The sequence below is a fragment of the Lissotriton helveticus genome, chromosome 6 (genome assembly GCF_964261635.1).
Source record: "Lissotriton helveticus chromosome 6, aLisHel1.1, whole genome shotgun sequence".
Classification (NCBI taxonomy): Eukaryota; Metazoa; Chordata; class Amphibia; order Caudata; family Salamandridae; genus Lissotriton; species Lissotriton helveticus.
This window is the reverse complement of record NC_136067.1, coordinates 1637409240-1637431679: the sequence shown is the minus strand read 5'-3', so window position 1 is coordinate 1637431679 and position 22440 is coordinate 1637409240. Positions and strand designations below refer to the sequence as shown.

Below are 22440 nucleotides of genomic sequence, written 5' to 3'. Positions count from 1 at the left end.
ATTAAGATTTATGTGGTTGAACATTGCAAAATGTGTCAGATGTCTGCTTCTAGTTTCAACATATTTCCATTTGCTTGATTCTATAACTGTTTTGGTGTTTTATGTCAAATTCAAACACTTACAGTAGAACCAATGTACCCTTTTACATCACCCAGAATTTTAAGAGTTACATTTACTACAAATTGGGTTAACAACATTAAATGAGTTCCACAGAGTAAAACACAGTATAGTCTACATTGTGCTCAATAGAAATCCAACCGTAAAATTGAAATCCAACCATAACAAGCATTTGCAATGCAATAGGTCTCGCATTAGGAAAGTTTGAGCTATTGGTATTGTAAATGACACATTTTGTATTTATGTGTTGGTTTTGAAAATAGCAAAATTAATAGCTTTGTCATTTACAATGCCAATAGCTATAACTTTTGCAAATGTGACACCTATAGCATTTGTAATGCAACATGTTTTGCATTTACGTGACTTAGCTGTATTGATATTACAAATAACAATAGCATTTTTTTATAATTAATACTTAAATAAAAGTTATTGTAATGTTTAATGGCAATACCCTAAACTTTTGTAAATAACTTTTGTGAAGATTATGTTCAGTGTATTTTATTGTGACGAAAATCCAAGACCAGAAGTGAAATATTAACATCTTTTTGTGGCATTTGTAATAAAGCTTGAAACATTGAGAGAACATATTTGAACCAGTTGTTGTTGAATGGTTGTGCAGCAGAGCCCCCCTCCTTAAAAAACAACAAATAAGGCAACAGTCTACCACAATTAATCAACAGTGGGAGAAGCTTAAAAGCAGCAACTCAAACAATGGGAACAGCCCAAACACAAGCATTTGCAATGCAATCAGTCTCGCCTTTGGGACCTTATTAGTATTTATCCATGCTGCACATTATCCTGGGTGCGGCAACCACTGGCTCAAATTAAGCAGAGGGGGAGGGGAGCAACAAGGGAGGGATGAGAAGCCTGGAGGGAGAAGGAAATGACGAGAGGCCTGGAGGGAGAAGAGAGTAGCATGGGAGGACAAGCAGCATGGGAGGACAAGAAGCCTGGAGGGAGAGGGGAGCAACAAGAGAGGGATGAGAAGCCTGGAGGGAGAGACGAGCAACAAGAAAGGGACCAGCGGCTTGGAGGGAGAAGGGAGGGACGAGAGGCCTGGAGGGAGTGGAGAGCTGCAGAGGGGGGACAAGAGGCCTGGAGTGAGAAGAGAGCAGCAGGGGTGATGAGAAGCCTGGAGGGAGAAGGGAGCAACGAGTGAGCGACAAGAAGCCTGGATCGAGAGGAGAGCAACGAGGGAGGGACGAGAGACTTTCAGAGAGAGGGGGAGGGACGAGAGGCCTGGAGGAAGAGAGAGGAGCAGAGAAGGGACGTGAGGCCTAGAGGAGGAAGAGAGCAGCATGAGAGGACAAGAAACCTGGAGAGAGAGTGGAGCAGCGAGGGTGGAACGAGAAGCCTGAAAGGAGAGGGGGGCAATGAGGGAGGGACAAGGTGCCTGGAAGGAGAGAGAAGTGGGGTAAGAGAGGGCTACCGAGCAAGCGTTTGTGAAAGATAAAGCGCGCTGTTGATGAATTGGTCATTGAGCTGAGACAGGAAAATGCTCGTTAAAAGTGACGGCAAAGGGCGCCAAAGGATTAAAAATAACAAGCAGTGATGGAGGGTGGGGCGCAGGATAATTTCTCTAAAGAAGATTTAAGGGCTACAGACCTGAAAATGAACCACAGCATTTTTACTGCATGTTTACGATCGGTGCACACAAGGCAATGTGGAAATCTACCACCAAATCCGTTCCAGTTTATGCTATTGTTTCTTTAGCTGGTGCCACGTCCTCTCCGATGCAGAGAAGGCGGTGAGAACGTATTGGGCCTGCAGTGCGACTGCCTTAATAAATCCCAGTGCTCTACATTACGAGGTGGTGGTGGGGGTAGGGGACTGCACGGGGATGTTAAGTGGCAGGTTGGGGCAATGAGAACGATTAACAAGACGTCAGCGTTTAGTTGCGTCGGCCGCGAAATGGATCCAAAAAAACCAAGCTGGAGCCAGCTCGGGCGCAGCACGTCTTCCGGAGACGTGCACGTTCACAGAGCACAATCGGCTCGGGCACAGGCCAATAGCCGCTCGTGCACAGCTCTGTACTCCCTTGGCTGTGAGCACGGTGACTGTAATACTCGCTGCGGCAGCGCTTCGCGCTGCTACCGGCAGCGAGCCCTAATAAAAAAGGGCATATGCTACAAAAGACGAAAGGACTAATTTACCGTGTCAATATAATGGTGAAAGTGTGCAGTTTTCATATTACTGCAGTGTCATTGAACGTGCAGGAGGGCCATATAACTCATTATACACAACTCATTATACACTTGTTCCAGATATATGGGGCAAAGGGAAAGGTTTATAAGACAGATCTGTTTTGTGGGAGCAAGGCCACGGCAGGTGAGGGTTTTTCATTGGTCAGAGTTTCACCTGTTCTTCTCATGATAGCATTTACTTAGGATTTCATTCATTTGACGATTTGTCGTAGGTAATCGTCAATCAATAGTTTCCATTTCTTTTCTAGTTTGTTCTAAACTACTTTTCTACCTTATTTTTTATGCGTAAATATTATTTTGATTGTTTCTCGTTACAGTTCTTCACTGTACCTTTATAAATGTTGCTCGATTTGCAATAAAAAAAAGTATTGCATTTTTCATATGATTTGTGGATCAATTTTCGGATCTGTGGAATTTTGATCAGCAAATGCCACAAGAAAAAACATTAATTTTTTTAGGCAGATGTCATGAAAGTCACATTAAGAGGGCTCATGCGCAGTATGTATATACCGAAAATATACACATGAATCTCAAGATGGATGCTCTAGATTAAAAGAAATCAAAACCCTTGAGCATATACTTGGCACATATCAAGGCATAGATATTTTACAAAAATGTAAATCCCTAAAATATGGCTGTAAACAAGTCATTAGTGAAAGAGCTCCTATATAAATTACAAATCTTAAAGCCAGAATATACGGGACTATAATAAAGCTAGTACGACCCTAGCCAATTACATTAAGCCCAAAGGTAATAAATGTAGCACTGCTAAAAAAAAGATGAGGGACAGAATAAATCTAAAACCAAGAATATCCTGTAACGTTTTCACGAATTTTGCTAGAATATGTTTTACCTGAATGCTCAGCCCTCTGCTGCAGACAGTCACACTTACCTGGATAAACTGTCTTTATAAGACAATAAATTGAATTTTGAGAGTAATAAACAAATTGAAAAAAAGCAAAAATCATTAAGGAGTTTTGTTAGCAGTGGGTTGCACCCTGTCCAAGTAGGGACCCTGCCTTCCAGTCCAGGTAAGAGGATTGCACAGCTAAGAAAACCCCTGCTCCCCTCCCTTTGGTAACTTGGCACGAGCAGTCAAGCTTATCTCAAAGGCTTTGTGTAAAGCATTTGTACATAAGCCCACAGTGAAAACGCTACAAATGGACACCACACCAGTTTAGAAAAATAGCCAATCTTTATCTAAACCAAACAAGACCAAAACTACCAAAATCCAACATACACAACTCAAGATGCGACCTTAAAAAGGTTTGGATGGCTCACTTTTAGTTCACAGTACCTGGGATGCATCATATTCACTGTTGAAAACAGACGTAGAGGAGGTGAGGCGCCAGAAAGCAAAGCGATGCGTCGGTTCCTTGCTCCCAGGGGAGGTGATGCGTTGGTTCCTTGCTCCCAGGGGAGGTGATGCGTTGGTTCCTTGCTCCCAGGGAAGGTGATGCGTTGGTTCCTTGCTCCCAGGGGAGGTGATGCGTTGGTTCCTTGCTCCCAGGGGAGGTGATGCGTTGGTTCCTTGCTCCCAGGGGAGGTGATGCATTGGTTCCTTGCTCTAAGGGGAGGTGATGTGTCTGTTCCTTACTGTCACATAGGGGAGGTGATGCCTCGGTTCCTTACTGGGAGAGGAGCTGATGCATCGGTTCCTTGCTGAGAGTGGAGTTGATGCGTTGGTTCCTTACTGGGAGAAGAGGTGGTGTGTTGGTTTCTTAATGTGCGGGGAGGTGATGCGTCTGTTTCTCACTGCACAGGGAGGTGATACGTCGTTTCTCCGGACACTCGTCTCGGTTCATTACTGAAGTCCAGTGTCGATGTAGACTTGGTGCACAGGTGTGGTGCGTGGAAAATCCAAATGCACTGGGGTCGATGCAGTGACTGCGAAACAGGTGTTGCGTCTATTCTTTCAACCGCGAGAAAGTGTTGTGTTGATTCTTTCAGCCACACAGCGGGGCCTGCATCAGAGTTGGAGGGGGCCAGGGGGTCTCAGACGTCGGAGACACAGTGCTCTGAACTCTGGTGCAGTGGTTCTTTCAGCTGCGAACAGGCACTGCATAGTTTTTTTTGTTGTTTTTGTTGGGCCTCACCACAGCGGTGCATTCGTTTCTCAACCTCACAAGCTTACAGTGGGAAAACTGGTGCTGAAGGCTCGATGCATAGATTTTCAGTTTTTGAAGCACCAAAACCACCTCCAAGGGCCCAGAACTGGGATTGGCACCCATTGGCAGGTCAGAACTCACAGTAAAGGAGTCCAAGGAAGCTACAGATGAAGCGTTTGATGGCCCTGAGACTTCTACAAGGAGGCAAGCATACACAAGCCCTTGGAGTATCTTCTCAAGCAGGAGGCCAAAGCAAAGTACAGTCCTTGTCCTCTCCAAGACAGAAGCAGCAACCACAGGCCAACCCAGCAATGTAACACAGCAGAGGGGCAGTACTCCTCCCAACAGCTTTCTAGCTCTTCCTCTTGGCAGAGTCTCCTCTTGATCCAGAAGTGTTCTAAAAGTCTGGGGTTACAGGTCTAATGCGTATACCCTTTTGCCCTTTGAAGTAGGCATCCTTCAAACAATAGTCTTTGTAGTGCAAAGATCCTGCCTTGCCCTGTCTTGGCTCTAGACACACTATAGGGGGGTGGAGACAGCATTGTGAAAGTGCATGCACAGCCCTATTCAGGTGTCATTGACAACTCCTCCCACCACTCTAGCTCAGGAAGGCCCATCAGCCTGGTGATGGGCAATTAGGATATGCAGGCCACACTTCAGCTCCTTTATGTGACTGTCTAGAGTGAATGCACAAACAGCCCAACTATCAGTCTACTCCAGACTTTGATTCCACAGGCAGGCAGAGGTACAGGATGGTAAAGCAGGAAAATGCCCACTTTCTAAAAGTAAAAACAAAAACTGGGGGAACTTTTTTACAGGTTCCACCAAGTCGCACAGCCATAACCTCGGTATGAATCCAATGAATTCAATCACGTTCTTCTTCTTCTTGACCTTTTAAATTTATATCTGTTTATTTCTTTTTAACCTTTTTAATTCAATTAGTTTTATCCATGCACTTGCTGTTACAGGAATATTCGAACAAACTCCAAGGCAGAGGAGAATTCCATATATCATGATGTTTATTTTTTGAAAAAACCCAATGCATTTCGGGATATTAAAATCCCTTCGTCAGGGAATCTAAAAAAAATATATACAAAATAATTGTATTACTATTTAAATCAACATCATCCATATTATGCAATTCAATAATCATCTCACCTCATGTTCCCCAACCGTGTTCAAAAGAATACATAATCAACTTACATCTCATGTTCCTCAATCGTGTTTAAAGGAATAAACCATATATTAAACTTTATGCCACTGAAAAATCACCAATTTAGCGCCCGGATTTGCCATAATGTTAATATACAGGCATGCAAAATGTAACCCCTCCTTTTTTCCAACCTTTGTTCTCTTATCTATCCCCCAGCAGCTTAAATGGTGTTTGCGCTTACCATGACATGTGCTTAGCCTTCAAAAAATTGAACTCCATACAAATTCCATAATCATATAATCATATAATTCACTTCTCAAATTCCATATTCCATATTCCAAAACTCCTTTTTACTCATCCAAAAGCCTCTTCCTACTACTAATATATATATATAAAAAAAAATCTTTTACTCTTTTATCCCTCCACTATCCTTTTTTCAATAAAAATTAACAGACTAACATGTTTCACTTCTCAAATTCCATATTCAACTATACTAATATACTGGCCAAATAACTTAATAACATATCTACTACTCAAATTATTTCATATTTATACTATACTAATTTTCAACACTAATCCTTTATGGGTTCCGGAGTGGCGTGCTACTCGCCAGAAAAGCGCTTCAACGCCCATCAGGGGTAACAAGTGCTATATGAATGCAAATCTTTCTTCCCCTTTTATCCATCCGCTATCCTTCTCACTCCAAGTAACAGACTAATATCCACCACTGAAATTACCTCATATTTCACCATATTAATTCACCACTAATCCTCTATAGGCTCCCTGAATAGCATGCGTCAACAAGCGAGCGATAGATAAATACGAACCTTTGTCCTACTCTATCCTTCTGCTATCATTCCAAATCCAAATAACTGATTAACTTATCCACCACTTAAAATGTACTTGCATGTTTCACTATACTAATTCAACACTAATCCTCTGTGGGTCCCGGAGAAGCGTGCTACCCGCCGAAAAAGCGCTTCGACGCCTCGTCAGGGGTAGTAAGCGCTATATAAATGCAATTACAATACAATACAATACAATACAATACAATACAATATACGTCCACCAATTCCAGCATGTTACTTTTTCGAGCGTGCCATACCACATACTTTGCGTTTAAATGAGCATTTCAACTGGCGATGAAACCCTGTTTCACCAACATGCCGCCTTGTTAAATCAACCTCAGGTATTAAGTTTCACGTTCTCCTCAAGCCAAGCCTCACGTCGCTGAGTCCGTTATCACCATTGTCTTATTCCTAAAAACTGCCACTCCCAGCATGCATTTTGCCATGCTCAACTATGAAATGGATTACCAAAGATTTTTTACATATCCAGGCAACAATATTTTTAACAAAACCGCAACTCCCAAATGGCAAAATCTCTTAACCCTTAAAACCTCTCATTAATAGATGCAGTATGAGTCTTGATAAATACAAGCAATATGTTTTTAAAAAACAGTTTTCGTAAATGTTCCTTAGTTTCTCTTTCATGTATTTGTCTTTAACTAACTGCATGTTTCTTTTGAACTTATTATTTCGAACACAATTCCTGTGCCGATTGTCATTTTCGTGCTTGCTTATATCTTCAACACATTTAATATTTTGATTAAACCAAGCTTGTCATTTTTACTTCATTTGTCATCTGGGTGCAATCTCAACAAAGTCGAGACGAAAAATTCTTTAAAGAAGTTCATAGTGGTGAGATGCACACCATATTTCATCCATAATTTATCCAGTTTATTCTGATTCCACTTTGAAAGCGTGCAAACTTGTTTTGCGCTTCGCCTCCTGCGCTGCAATCAAAACAAAAACTCGGGGAACTTTTTACAGGTTCCACCTAGTCGCAGAGCCATAACCTCGGTATGAATCCAATGAATTAAATTCAATCACCTTCTTCTTCTTCTTGACCATTTACATTTATATCTGTTTATTTCTTTTTAACCTTTTTAATTCAACTCGTTTTATCCATGCACTTGCTGTTACAGGAATATTCAAACAAACTCCAAGGCACAGGAGAATTCCATATATCATGACGTTTATTTTTTGAAAAAACCCAATGCATTTCGGGATATTAAAATCCCTTCGTCAGGGGCATCTAAAAAAATATATACAAAATAATTGTATTACTATTTAAATCAACATCATCCATATTATGCAATTCAATAATCATCTCATCTCATGTTCCCCAACCGTGTTCAAAGGAATACATAATCAACGTACATCTCATGTTCCTCAATCGTGTTTAAAGGAATAAACCATATATTAAACTTTATTCCACTGAAAAATCACCAATTTAGCGCCAGGATTTGGCATAATGTTAATATACAGGCATGCAAAATGTAACCCCTCCTTTTTTCCAACCTTTGTTCTCTTATCTATCCCCCAGCAGCTTAAATGGCGTTTGCGCTTACCATGACATGTACTTAGCCTTCAAAAAATTGAACTCCGTACAAATTCATCATATAATCATATACGTTCACCAATTCCAGCATGTTACTTTTTCGAGCGTGCCATACCACATACTTTGCGTTTAAATGAGCATTTCAATTGGCGATGAAACCCTGTTTCACCAACTTCCTGCGTTGTTAAATCAACCTCAGGTGTTAAGTTTCACGTTCTCCTTAAGCCAAGCCTCACGTCGCTGAGTCCGTTATCACCATTGTCTTATTCCTAAAAACTGCCACTCCCAGCATGCATTTTGCCATGCTCAACTATGAAATGGATTACCAAAGATTTTTTACATATCCAGGCAACAATATTTTTAACAAAACCGCAACTCCTAAATGGCAAAATCTCTTAACCCTTCAAACCTCTCATTAATAGATGCAGTATGAGTCTTGATAAATACAAGCAATATGTACACACATAATTTGTGAACCACCTTCACTAAAAGATGTGTTTTTAAATTCTGAGCTCAGAGAGCTTGTTTGATAGACCCTGGGCGCACGCCCAGCACTTTACTAAGGACTTACCAGTAAATCAAATATGCCAAATATGATTAACCATATGATGCCATCCAAATCCTAGATCAAAACAATACCTGCCTCCTCATCCTTCTTGATCTTTCGTCAGCATTTGACACAGTGAAACATGAGAACTTACTCGATCTCCTAAAGACAAGAATGGGCTTCTCTGGGACTGTGCTTCGCTGGTTCACTTCCTTCCTACACAACCGGTCTCAAAAATTCAAGAGCAAAAACCTGATGTCTTCCCCAGTTCCGGTGTCGTTAGGTGTCCCTCAAGGATCCTGCCTATCCCCTACTTTGTTCAACCTAGTTATGGAGCCTCTCACCACCCTGCTACAAACATCAAATGTACACTTTCACATGTACGCTGATGACACTCAAATATATCTCAAGTTACATTCCCACAACGACATCCTGAGTCTGAACTCAACGATCAGAAGCACCCAATCCTGGCTGGCCGACAACCACCTCAAACTCAATGCTATGAAGACTGAGTTCCTCCTAATCTCACCTCCCTCGAAAATATCTTCCCGTCAAACATGGCTTAAACACCTAACAGCACTCAATGTCCAACCGACCATCGTGGACTCAGCAAAATCCTTAGGCATAACACTTGACACCAACCTCAACATGCAGCAGCATATCAGCAAGGCTACCAAGGGGGCGAACTTCCAAATAAATACCTTGAGGAAACTGAAACCTTTCCTTCCAGCAAAAGACTTCCAAATAGCAGTACAAGCTCTGGTCATTCCTCGCATAGACTACGGCAGCGTGGCCCTCTGCGGCCTCCCCCTAACGACAACTGCACCCCTCAGAACGTCACTAAATGCGGCAGCGAGACTCATCACTGGATCAAAAAAACACTCACATATCTCCCCGGACTTCAAATCCTTGAACTGGCTGCCACTTGAAGCCAGAATACAGCTGAAAATTGCCTGCATGACGCACAAGGCTATACACCTGAAATCACCCAGCTACCTCACTCAGAAGTTGACAATTTCCGGGGGGTCCAGAACTACCAGGAGCTCAAACAATCTTCTGCTGAAACCGCGAAGATTCCGGAAGGAAAAAACTTACAAACGCTCCTTCTCTGGAATGGCGCCCAGGATCTGGAACGCACTCCCTCCTGAAACGAGGCTCATCTCCTCCTCCCTTCTTTTTAAGAAAGAAGTCAAAAGTATCCTTATGGCTAAATACACTTGAACAATGCGTTTGACTTACACTGCGAACAGTACTCCAGCATTTTATTATGATATAGCCTTATATTCCTTTGCACGTGTGTTGTGACCTATATTAGTCTGAAATGCTTAGATCCTTTTTTCTCCATCTTTGTATAATCACGGCGTTTTTGTTGTCATACGCTCCCACTATGCCTGGCTACCTCATACCTGTACTATACGTAATTCTTTGCTATGTACTGGAGCGTGATGATCTTGATGATGATGATGATATGACCTATATTAGTATGAAATGCTTAGATCCTTTTTCTTATTCTTTTTTCTATCCATCTCTGTATAATCACAGCGTCTTTGTTATCATACGCTCCCACTATGCCTGGCTACCTCATACCTGTAATATACTTAATACTTTTGTTATGTAATGGAACGTGATGATCTTGTTGATGATTACACCTGCCTCTGTAAAGCGCTCTGTTATCTGCAAAGATCTTGTTCGCGCTATATAAAACTTTCAAAATAAATAAATAAATAAACCAAATATAATCACAGTTTCCACAGGTAGCACTTGCGCTTTAGCACTGATCAACTGATGTGTGCCATATTTGGGCGGCCTGATCCTGCCGGTGCGCCTTCGGGCCCCGCAAGTTCAGATGAAGGAGACCCCGTGGGTTCCGTGCTTCCTGCTCCTCACCGACCTTCTCCGGCACTTTGTCCTATGTTGTTCAACCTGCCCTATTCTGAAGGGTTAGGAATGGATGATGAGGATTGGGATGGGCAGAAGGATCCCTTGGTAAACCCGCAACCTCAAGATCTGAATTGGTATGTGGAACTGGGTGATGCCAGTGACCTAGACACCTTCCAGATTCTGTCATGCTATCTCCCCTTAACCTGGCTACGGAGGATTGGTTGTCATTTGTAATGGTGGTATGTAGGGCTGTGGAGGTCTTGGACCAGCAGCTTCCTACAGGGGCAGTCAAGACTAACCTCTTGACAGAGGTCCTGCAGCCTGGTGTCTCTTACTCGGAACCCTTGCTGCCTTTCAGCGAGGCCTTGACACACGTTCTTCTAGGCACCTGGTCCAAGCCCAGCACAGGGGCTCCTGTGAACAGAACAATTGCTCGCCGCAATCACCTTGCACTGGGTGATCCAGCTTTCTTCACCACCCACCCCACCCCTCAAAGCTTGGTGGTCCAAACTTCCACTTCCCGTGGCGTGTTCCCTTCCACACCCTCGACAGGGAATCCAAAAGGCTGGAAAGCTTCGGGAAGAAAAGTTTCTCTTCTGCCAGCCTAGCATTACGGTTGGTGAACACCGCATGTCTTTTGAACTGTTATTTACCTTTGATATGGGATATGGTTGCGCAGGTGCTGTCAAGAGTCTCGGAGGAGGACCGGATTCTGCTCTCTCAAGCTATTTCTGCCTGGAGAGTTGCAGCAACGTTTGCTATCTGCCATGGCATGGACACAATTTCCTCGACAGTGGCCATTCAGCCCCACGCCTGGCTGCGGACGTTTGGATTTTCAAGGGATGTCCATGCTAATCTTATGGACATGTCCTTTGATGGTTCCAGTCTCTTCGGAGACCAAGCAAATGCAGCGCTTGAGCATTTTAAGGAATCAAAGGCTACCACACCATTCCAGCCTGTATCTGCTTCTCACTCTTTTTGTGACTAGGGAATAGGCTTCCAACAACCCCAACCTTACTCCTGCCAGAGAGTCATGCAAGGTCAGCAACCTCTGCGGTGCCGTGGATGCGGTTCACCCCGAAGGTTGTGTGGCCACAAGTCGAGCCAAGCCATAATCCCCTCCACCACCGCAAAAGCTTCCTAGTCCGATCGTGCCGGATCATACACGTCCAGTTGGTGGCAGTAAACTCCATCATCTCCACCACTGGTGGGACATCAGCTCCGACAGGTCGGTGTTGCAAATACTCCAAAGGGGCAACCCTCTCCCCTTCGTGACTACCCCTTCATCCATGCCTCCAGCTTATGATCGGCTGACGGCGGATCATCTTGACCTACTCCACAAGGAAGTCAAAACTCTCTTTGCCAAGGGAGCTATAGAGAGGGTTCCCGGGCCAGATATAGGCTGTGGTTGTTTTTTCCGCTTTTATTTGGTTCCAAAGAAGGACGGAGGCCTTCGTCCTATCCTCTACCTCAGAGCCCTCAACTACTCCCTCAACTAGCATTTGCAATGCAGTAGGTCTTGCATTAACGAGAGTTTAAGGTATTGGCTTGTCAATAGCTTAAACTCTGGCAAATGCTGGACCTATTGTCTTGCAAATATTTGATTTACTAGCGCCCTTGCGGTGCTTTCACGTTCGTTAATGCCGCTCCCCTTTCTTTAGATGCAGTTTGTGTAAAGAAAGGGACACAGTCTCTATGAATGTGAAAGCACCGCATGGGCGCTAGTAAAACGAAATAAATAAGCGCGGCCACTAAATGCGGACCGCGCTGCTAAAATTAATAAATGAAAAACGCGGTCACTATAGTAAAAGCGGACCGCTTTTAAAATTAAAATAAAATTGGGCAGCGTGCTGCGAGGTAGTGGGTGGTATAGGGAAAGAGCATTTAATAAAATTGTGTTCACCAACTTATAAAGTAGACCATGTAAGAACACCAGTAAAAGGTCCAGTCGTTATGGGAGGTAACAAATGCAGACAAAGCGTAACCAAGGAGGAACTATCAAGTCTAATAACGACTCGGAAGCCAGCGTTTACGAAGGACAATGACACAAGACAATTATAAATATGGGTGGGGAGTGGGCGGGGCTTCAAAGCCATACTCCACTACTGCATGTCTCGCAGCAGCGCACGCGTTGCCCAGACTCGACCTCAAAAGGAGAGGTTCAAGATGCTCACCCTTGCTCAGGTCCTGTCTCCCATGGACCCGGGAGACTGGATGGTAGCGCTTTACTTCCAGGATGCCTATTTTTATATCCCAGTCCTGCCTGAGGTTTACAGTGGCCCACGAGCACTTTCAGTTTGCCGTGCTCCCTTTTGGCCTCACCAGTGCCCCTCGGGTTCTCACAAAGGTGATGGCGCTGGTCGTAGCCCATCTGCGAAGGTCAGGGTTCCGGTCTTTCCCTATGTGAATGAATGGCTGTTGAAGGCGGGCTCGACCCAGGCAGTCGTCTCCCACCTCCAGACTACGGCGAACCTCCTGCACTCCCTGGGGTTCGCTATCAACATGTGAAAATCACACCTGACTCCATCTCAGACGTTCCTTTTGATCGGAGCGATTTTGGACACGGTGCTGTTTCAGGCTTATCTTCCTCATTTTAGAAGAAGCCGAAATCTGACTTCCCCTACAATGGCCATGGCACAGGGCACAGAAGACTTTCAATAAGGTGTGGTGGACCTTCCTGTGCTTAGTGCTATGTAAAGTTGACCAGGGGCCCTCTTTCAAATGAATGGTCTTTGCTATATATATGCCAGTCCAACAGCCCATTTTAACTCTCAGAAATATAATCTTTCACAAGGCACTCCTTTTATTAGCTTGCAGATCCTTTCTAGTAGCTGTCCGCAATAATCTGAACATTAAAAGGAGTCAGTTTCCCTCTGGCAAGAAAGGGTAGCTGCCTACGCAGATGATTTTTAATATTCTCTGAAAAAACAGTCCGCTATCTTGGAAATTTTCAAAACACTTTAATTTATTTGCAAATTATCATGTTTTTCTTCAAACCATTAGAAAAACGGAAGGCTTACCTTTATACAACCTATGTTTAGCCACAGTCCTAGAGTATACTTGTCTGAAATGGCAATCCAGTCACATCAAAAATCTAGATTTATGGTTTAGGAACACCTTAGTAGGCTCTGAAGCCCACATTATTATTATTATTATTATTAGCGGGTTTGTAAAGCGCTAGAATCGACTCCACAAGGGAGTATTTCTGCGCTGTTGGAGCCTTCCTAAACGGTAACTATGCATACAAATAACCAAGGCAAAAGAGAATAGAGAGAAACTATAGCTAAATAAATAAATAAATAAAGCTATACTGCAGCAAAAATACAAACTACCTAACCCACATGTGTATAAGTTCCTTGGACTCCCATCTGCTCTCAGAAGAAACCCGACATAACTGACCTAATCTTACTCAGCAAACTGATCATTCTGGGACATGTTGCCTCAAAAATCCACAAACTTCTTGATAAACTTGAATCGAATAAACACACTTGTCTACATTGAGAAAGAGGCAATATAACCCAAGGCCTCCAACTGGTTAAATATTTGACATGTGGAAATTTTCTATGTATGCAAAAATATTGCTCCTATTTCCTTGGGGTAAATTTTGGATAATACATAAATCATTCAGGGCACTTGACAAACTATTTAAAACTGTGCCACTAAATTCTGAGGCTGAATTACCGAGTAAATACTGGAGTGGTATAACGCATGCTGTAAACTCTTAAGACCCTCCTAGGAGAAAATCGAAAGAGTCATTAGCAAAATATTCTAAACAAACAGATCAATCAACTTTATTAATATAGTCCTAGGCCCATGGACTCTTAACTGGATATGAGAGGACCTGATCTTTTCCTTCTGGACTTAACTAATAATTCTGGGTACTAAAAATATTTTATGTGAATGGAAGCACTATAAAAACAGCTATCGCACTTGTTTGGCCCGAGTCCACTTTATAATGAGCTTGTATATTACTTTATATTAAATAATAATACTTTCAAACCAAACTCTTTTAGATCCCTCTGGACTTTTCCTGCAAAAATCCAATCCATCTTGACTTTGCCAACTCATGAGAACCACCTACAATTATTCCCACATGCTGCAAAGATGTTAATGGTTACAGGATCAGGCCCTCTCACACACATCTTTATACTCTCTAACACTGACCAGGCATGACCAGGCTTCTGATCTGTATGATCCTAGCAGCTGTCCTCTCCTATCCATGGCTATCTAGTCTGCCTTTTGTCTACCATCCTTATTTTTCAATAAGCAATCACTCACTGATGACGGTGTGTTAATCCACATCTGTAACTACCAGAAAATTAAGTGAATGCATCTACAAGTGTATTGTTCAAGTCTATTAATGCGAGAAATATTTACCTTATGTATATGTACTTAATCTGTGTATACTTCTCACAAAAAACATAAAAACGTATAAAATAAAAAATAATAATAATTGGCCTTGTAGCTATATAGTTTTTGGGAAGTTTGTTTTAACCACTGAATGTTGATATGTATTAGTTGCTGCCTCAAAGACGGACTTAAGTTTAATTCCTTCATTGACTTCAGTGTTTAGCAGGTACAACACTATAACTAAGCTGCTTGTGGCATACTTTATTTCAAAATCCTTTGATTTAATTTCACTTAAATTAGGAAAAAGTCATAATATATACTTGAGGTACTCCTATTTGCAGTACTCAGAATATAATTTGCTACTTAATGAGCAGGGCAGATAAAAAGAAAAAAAAAATATATATATATATATGTATGTATACATATCAGCATACACAATGTTGGAGCCAAGCTAAACATATCTCATGTTTCTATGTTATTGCAGGGCCGGCTCTAGGCTCACGGAGGCCCTGAGCAGGTAGTGTAGGTAGGGGGCCCGAGGCCGCCAAATCCCTGCCATGGGCCGCCACGCAAATATATATCTAAGGATATATATTGGCGTGGCGGCCCCTGGGGTTTGGCGGCCCTGTGCAGGTGCACAGTTTGCACATGCCTTAGGCCGGCCCTGGTTATTGCTTGTAGCAAAAATGTGCAAGAATGCTGAATGGCTACGTGTTGAACCGGTATTGAGATCTAGGCTTGCATTTCCTTTCACATCTCTTTTGCTTGCCCAGTTCGCCAGCATTGAGTCGTTCATATATTCACTTATGTTTGAACATTCTTTAAGGTTGAAAATAATCATAGCTGTAACATAGGGTCTTTCCTTAGCCTCTTAGAGCTTCAGACGTAATTGTGGCACTTCCACCCCCTCCCCCCCTTTCTTGGGCACAAATGGAAATTGCAGGATTTGAGTAAGAATGTAGATTTCACATTTAGAGCATAACAGGAGCTTGCAGGACTGATATAGGAGCAAAGAATAAAATAGTAGTGTCATGGAGTTGTAAAACGTTGTACAGAAAACTTCTAATAGGACGGACTGGTTCCACAATAGAAACCACTTGACTGAAAATGGTCAGCCCCAGAATAGGAATTCCTCACAGGAAAGGGTTAGTGCCAAAATAGAATAACTGTCATGTAAGGGAGGTCATGGAGATTAATATAATGTACTGGTGTTTACTGGCTTTCTTGAAATAGAGGTTGTGTTCTGTGGCTTGCTTCCAATGTTACTTCCCACCTGTAGGTGCACTTGCCGTTAAAACAGAACCTTGACAGTTTTATTTATACACCGCAGAAGTCACTTTTAGAATGAACAGACTTTATGTAAGCTATTTAAGATTCCATTCTTTTTGTTGTAAGAAGGTGCCCTGATCAGTTCTGATGCTTCTTCAGAAAATGTAGTGTTTGAGTGAACACATTTTTCCAAAATACTACTACTTGTGACCTCTTTCGTTCTATGTGCAATATTGAACACCTTTAGGGCTAGTTTTATAATTTTTGTTGTGTAAACCCGTATTTGCGGTGCTCATGCATTTGCTGTGTCTTTACACTACTTAAACCTTTATTATGACAAAGAGACAATTATGAGGCTGTGCCCCCAACAAAATACTTTGCAAAATGTCACATTTTACCTGTCAATAATACTGGTGTGTATAGGATGCTCTGAATGTGATCGCACAAAAACATCCAGTATTTCAGGATCTGAGACTGTGCCAGCAATTAGCTTTCATTCAGTAGAGAAAATGTACTTGCCAATAAAGAAATGTCTCCACTGAGTTTAGAAAAATGGTGACTTTGATATTTTTTACTACTATATAAGTTAAAACTATTCCTTAATGAATAATATAAATGATATTGTGTTGTAAGGGATTCAGACCCTTACATAATGTAACGTCTGATCTCAGGATCAATTGGTGTCTAATCTTTGTTAATTTATAGATACATGGCTATAGTTATTGGTAATGAGGCAGAGTTATGAATTAGGTTGGAAGTATAATGTAAAGCAACGGATTCCTCACACATAGGCAGAGTAAACGTATTTGGTTTCTACATCAAAATGCTGTTACAAAAACAGACAGTAAAGTTAATATTTTGTTTTCATAGAGCATTTATTACTTTTTAAACATAAGTAATCTGTTTTCGTTTCACCCTTCATCCCTTACCTATAGTGTTCTCTATTGTGAGTAAAAACACCTTGTACTGCATTATGTCCGCTGGGTTCATAAAAAGGACGAGGATGTTCAGATCAAGAAAAACGGACTTGTATATTGGGCAAGGACCAGTTGGCTTAATTATGTCACCTTTCACTTAGCAACATGAGGGCAGACTCAGAAGACAGATGGTGAAGGGGGGCGTGGCTAGCCAGCCAAGATGGCGGACGCACCCTTAGGAGTCTCCGCAACTCTGCCCTGTTATCCGTCCCATTGCATAAGCCTACAATGGCAAGAAGGTTGGCCACACTCTGTATGCTTAGTGTTGGACCTAGAAAAGGCATTCAACTCATTAGAGTGGGAGTACCTATTCACCGCTCTCTCTGGGCATGGACTAGGTACCCACTTAATTGGCCTAGTCAAACTACTCTATACTCCCACCACCAGGGAAAAAACTGCACCCTACATGTCGGACTCAAAACCTATCGGCCTTGGCACAAGACAAGGATGCCTGCTATCCCCATTGTTGTTCTCCCTCGCCATAGAGCCATTGGCGGAAGCTCTCTGCTGCGATGCTCTATCGATAACCCAACAACAGTAGTCAATGACACGCGAGTACTTTGGCAGCCATCTGTGTTCCGTTATTTAGGTGTCAGGGTCTATCACCAGCCAGGCGGTCTGCTAGAGGGCAAACTCATGCGTGCTATCAAAGCAATCCAATCACAAACGTCCTTCTGGTGCATCCTCCCCCTGACAGTAATGGGTCACATAGCACTCCTTAAAATGGTGGTCCTTCCGCAACTTCTATATTACCGTACCAATCTGCCACTCTATATCAGGCCCCCAATCTTTTGTCTGCTTGAACATGCCATGTGAGACTTTATCTGGCATGGAACACGCTGTAGAGTTGCACTATTTAAGTTGTATCTTCACACAAATCGAGGAGGATTGGCAGTGCCCAAATGGAGTATTATCTAGCAGCGCAACTCCAATGTATAGCCAAATGGATTTGAGGGACCCATCTGACAGACACGGGCACACAGCTACCAGGTTGTCCATTATAAGCCTGTTTCATCCTGGATGGAAAGGGGCAGTCCCTGCCCAGTTGTTACTGGGGGTGGCCTACAGATGCTTATGTCGCAGCTTATGCATCACACGACATACACTCTCATATGTGCATTCTTTACCTATTCAGGGCACATCCAAAGGGCCGCGAGGCATCACTGAAGCAGAGTTATTTGCCTGGGAACAGGCAGGAATACAGACATTAGGTGACGTATACCATGATGGCCAATTAGTGCCCTTCAGTACCCTCACTGATTAGGATAGCTTGCTGAGTGGTCAATTCCTGTTGTATAACTTTCTTACCTCAACACTGCGAACACTATGGGGAGACCTACAACACTAACCCGCAACACACCCCACCATTCAATACGTACAAGACCTGGGAGCGGGAAGGCACCTCACTAAAGGGTTTGCGGACTCATTGAGAATGCATACAGTACAGCCGCTGTCGTCTCTTAGACAGCACTGGGACATGTACTTACAAAGGCCATGCACAGATCAGGAATGGGCAGACATATTGGAGGGGCCTACGGGGATTCCTAAAAATGCTAGATTCTACCCCATACAGTACTTTATAGTCCACAGAGCGTACCTGACACCAGCTAGAATTAATAAATACTTTGGGTGCACAGATTCTCAATGCCCTAGATGCAACCACTTAGATGCAGACCTGTTACACATGCTGTGGAACTGCACGGCCCTCACCACATACTGGTAAGTTGTAGTCAATTACTTGTTGAATTGGTCTGAATGTGAATTGGACACCTCCTGGGAGGTATCCCTTCTGTGCCCCTTTCACAGGCCCAAAAAACATAAATTAACATCCAGGTTTATAAACTTAGGAGTAATCACAGCTAAATGATGGAAACGCCTGCCCCCCTCCCCCTCCCCAGCCCCCCAAGATAGCCTGATTTCACTCACTTACTGCTTGGTCGCAGGGGGAGAGCAGCGCTCTTCGCCGTTAAGATACCATGGGGATTCGTAAGCATCAGATGGCGACCGCATGGGACACAATTCTGCTAGACTTCCCAACTGCTTGGCAGACAATAACGGAACCCCAGCCGCTTAACATAAACTATGGTAATACACCAGCCAGCATCAGCCATGGAGCACAGTAGAAGCATAAATGTGACTCAATACACAACACATTACGGAGCCCGACACCTCAGCTTTACGCATATACATCCAGAAGGCACAACTTATGACATATGCTTGATCCAATCACTAGAATGAGCTATAAGCGCTGGGCAATGATAGAAAACTAATTTGGGTAAAAGTTAATATATTTCACCTCTCGACCCCGCCTCCCTACCCTTTGACTCTTCACCCTCCCACTTACCCTCTCTTGTTTATACCTCACATGATGGATATAGGCACAAAGTCATAAACACTAGAATGTAGTGTCATCCTTGTCAGACACGCCACGGAACGATAAATTCTTAAAGTTGCATAATAATCAGACAATCACGAAAAATGTTATGCGTACGGTCTCTTCACTTCATTTCAATTTAAAATGTGAATGTGATCAGACTATATATTCTGTTGAAATGTGCACATGTATAATGTCCCTATGTTTCTTTTTTCTTTGTTCAAACCAAAAATTCAATAAACAAATGCAAGCATTGGCATAGCCAATAGGTCTCGCCTTTGGGACCTTATAAGTGTTTGTTTAGTTATCCAGCACAATATCGTTGGTGCAACAACATCAACTGTTGCATGGCTAAACACTTATAAGGTTCCAAAGGCGAGACCTATTGGCTATGCCAATGCTTGTTTATTTTAAATATGTGCTTTTCAGGGCAAAGTTCTAGGAGATTTGTACTGGAAATCAATTCTGCAAGGAAAACTCCTTGTGTGTGCATTTGTTTTGTCCTTCTCTCCACACCACCCCCTCCACTCTAATCTATTCCACTCCACAACACTCCAATTTAACGCACTCCACTCTGATTCACAACATCTGCAGAAATCCACAACAACGTTCTGGAAATGATCTATGTAGCGGCGCCGGAGTGGGACAAAAAATAGGGCCTCACCGTTTGAACATCAGGACAGTTTTAAACTTGCAAAGACTTGCTGTATAAGTGCCTTGCAAGGTATGGACGACTGCATGCATTTGTATTTGTGGACATAAAAGAGAAATCAAAGGTAAAACCCTTCCCACCAGATCAGAGGCGTTTAAAGTAGGGTGCGGGGGAGGAGGGGTTGCTGTGGAATTATGCAGATGATGCTGCTACAAATTTCAATAGTTGCTCTGCAGAAGTAATGCTAGTCGGTGCGTCAAAAACTGGTGATTTTCCCAAGGTCGCCTTGCAGCAAATCCAGGAGGACTTGCTGTCGTCACTTCTTTCGGAGGAGGGCAACATGATGTCAAATATTGTGTTGCTAGGGAACCCTCTTGTTTCTGGTGTCCAAAGTATACATGCGGGTCAGCCGCCAAGAAGTGTAGCTTTAAGCTATTTCGGCTTGAGGGCATGCTATTTTCTGAACTGGAGGCACATTGTAAATCTCACTGAAGCAAATTCTGACGTGCTTTTCAGAATGCAACGGAGTATGCTGCTCGGAGCACAAAATATATTATACACTCCCAAGAATGCCACTCATTTTTACACCACTGAGCCTAGGAGGCGTGTTGTACACCTCCGAGAATGAGATACGTTGTAAATCTCAGATAACGAGATACACTGCATACTGCTGAGAACGAGATTAATTACACAACTCGGATGAAGAGAGTCACTGTGCATGTTTCGAGTGAGATACAAAATAAACTTGCAAGAATGAGCTACATTGTATACGCGGCTGCTGTTAAACATAGATGCAAGTTAAGGAAAACAAGAAATGTGCGTGTGAAATGCGCTGAAAGTTAAAAAATAAAAAAGAGCACAGCAAGCCATGTGTTTTGAATTAATGCACCAGTGTCTGGACACGATAATTCGAAATATATAGCGCCCGTGCGGGTAACCACAAGCAATAGGCCACACACGCACGAGCAAGCGTGTGGTGAGATTTTGAATGCTCCTTACTAAAAGTCTCACGAGGGCAGCGCATGCGCGCTGCTACAGGCCCGACCTAAACATAGGACAGAAGGTGAAAAGACAATTTAAACTTGCCTTCAGTGGGTAGTTAGTAGGACAGAAGAAAGTACCAGGCCCACATTGCCCCACCCTAACCATTCTCCAGACACATCCATCAAGTGAATGCAATCCTCTTAAATAAACTTTTGTTTTACTGTCATATTAAACTCTAAAAAAAAAATGGCCCTGAGACCAGATGTGATGTTATCTCCTTGCAATCAGAATTGTACCAGATGTACGTGTAACCATATGTTCAAAGGTACTACAGCCATATAAATACAATTTACAATTATAACCGATATATTTGATAAAGGCATTTAACTTTGAGTTAACCATCTTTGATAACTGATTACTGAAGCAGGTATTCACTAAATGGTCTGTGTAAAACCTGCCCGTTAAAGAGAATGGGCTGTTCCAGCAGACGAGAACCATTGAGGACACTTCAATAGACCCACTGGTATCCTTTTCGTTTCCTTTTAACTTTTTTTCTTTGTTAGTTGGTTTAACACTTTCCTTCCCTCTTTGACTTTCTGACCAGACAGGCTAGATTGGACCACGGAAAGGGCTTACAAAGAGCATGAAAACTAAGTCAGGCAGCAGAACTTGTAGTCTTATCTACCCAACAATACATTCTTTAATATTGAATTGTGTCAGAAATCAGTAGCAATTCCTGCAAAGATTGAAATAACGAGCCATTTGTGATATAAACTGACACAGAATAAGTTTATTGTTGTCTCTGTATGTCATTTGCAGAGGAAGCGTGCAAGAGCAGTGTGATCCAAAATAACATCTCAGCACAATAATATTAGTGTAATTGTTATCATCACACACAAACCCATGGTACTGTAGCCATGCCTTCATATCCTCTGTTTACGGTTGCATTCCTCTGCTGCCTATGTTGGCGATTCCATCAGCCTGCAGGGATATAGACATGCTTTGCACTTGCTATTGCCTTCGAAGTGCCTAATTTGTGGTTCCAGATGGGGCTAACTCGGCACTCATTTTGTGGGCCCAGCACTCAATTTACCTCAAAACTTTGATCCAGAACAAGATAAAGAAAAAAAACAATGGGGGAGAGGGGAAGAAGAGGATGACAGTGAAACGGTGACAAAAGGAGATAGCAGGGATGAAAAAAACCTATTAGAGTAAAATAAAGATGCAGGAGTGATGATAGTGGATTACCAAGGCATGAGTTGTAATCAACGCTATGCAGCCTTGGTGATCAGCACCTCAGTCTTTGATGAACAAAACTTTGGGCCCCAGCATTGATTGTTTTACAAATTAAACACTGGCCCTGAAGCTACCAGTGGTTAGCAATGCTGAAACAATGAATGTCTATTTTAACAAGTAGGAGC

At 42.7% G+C, this 22440-nt stretch overlaps 1 protein-coding gene across 2 annotated transcripts in view; it reads left to right on the top strand.

Moving 5' to 3' along the window:
* PSME4 (proteasome activator subunit 4) overlaps nucleotides 1-22440 on the top strand; it is a 1411622-nt gene that overhangs the window by 92433 nt on the left and 1296749 nt on the right. The gene's annotated exons all lie outside the window — the stretch shown is intronic.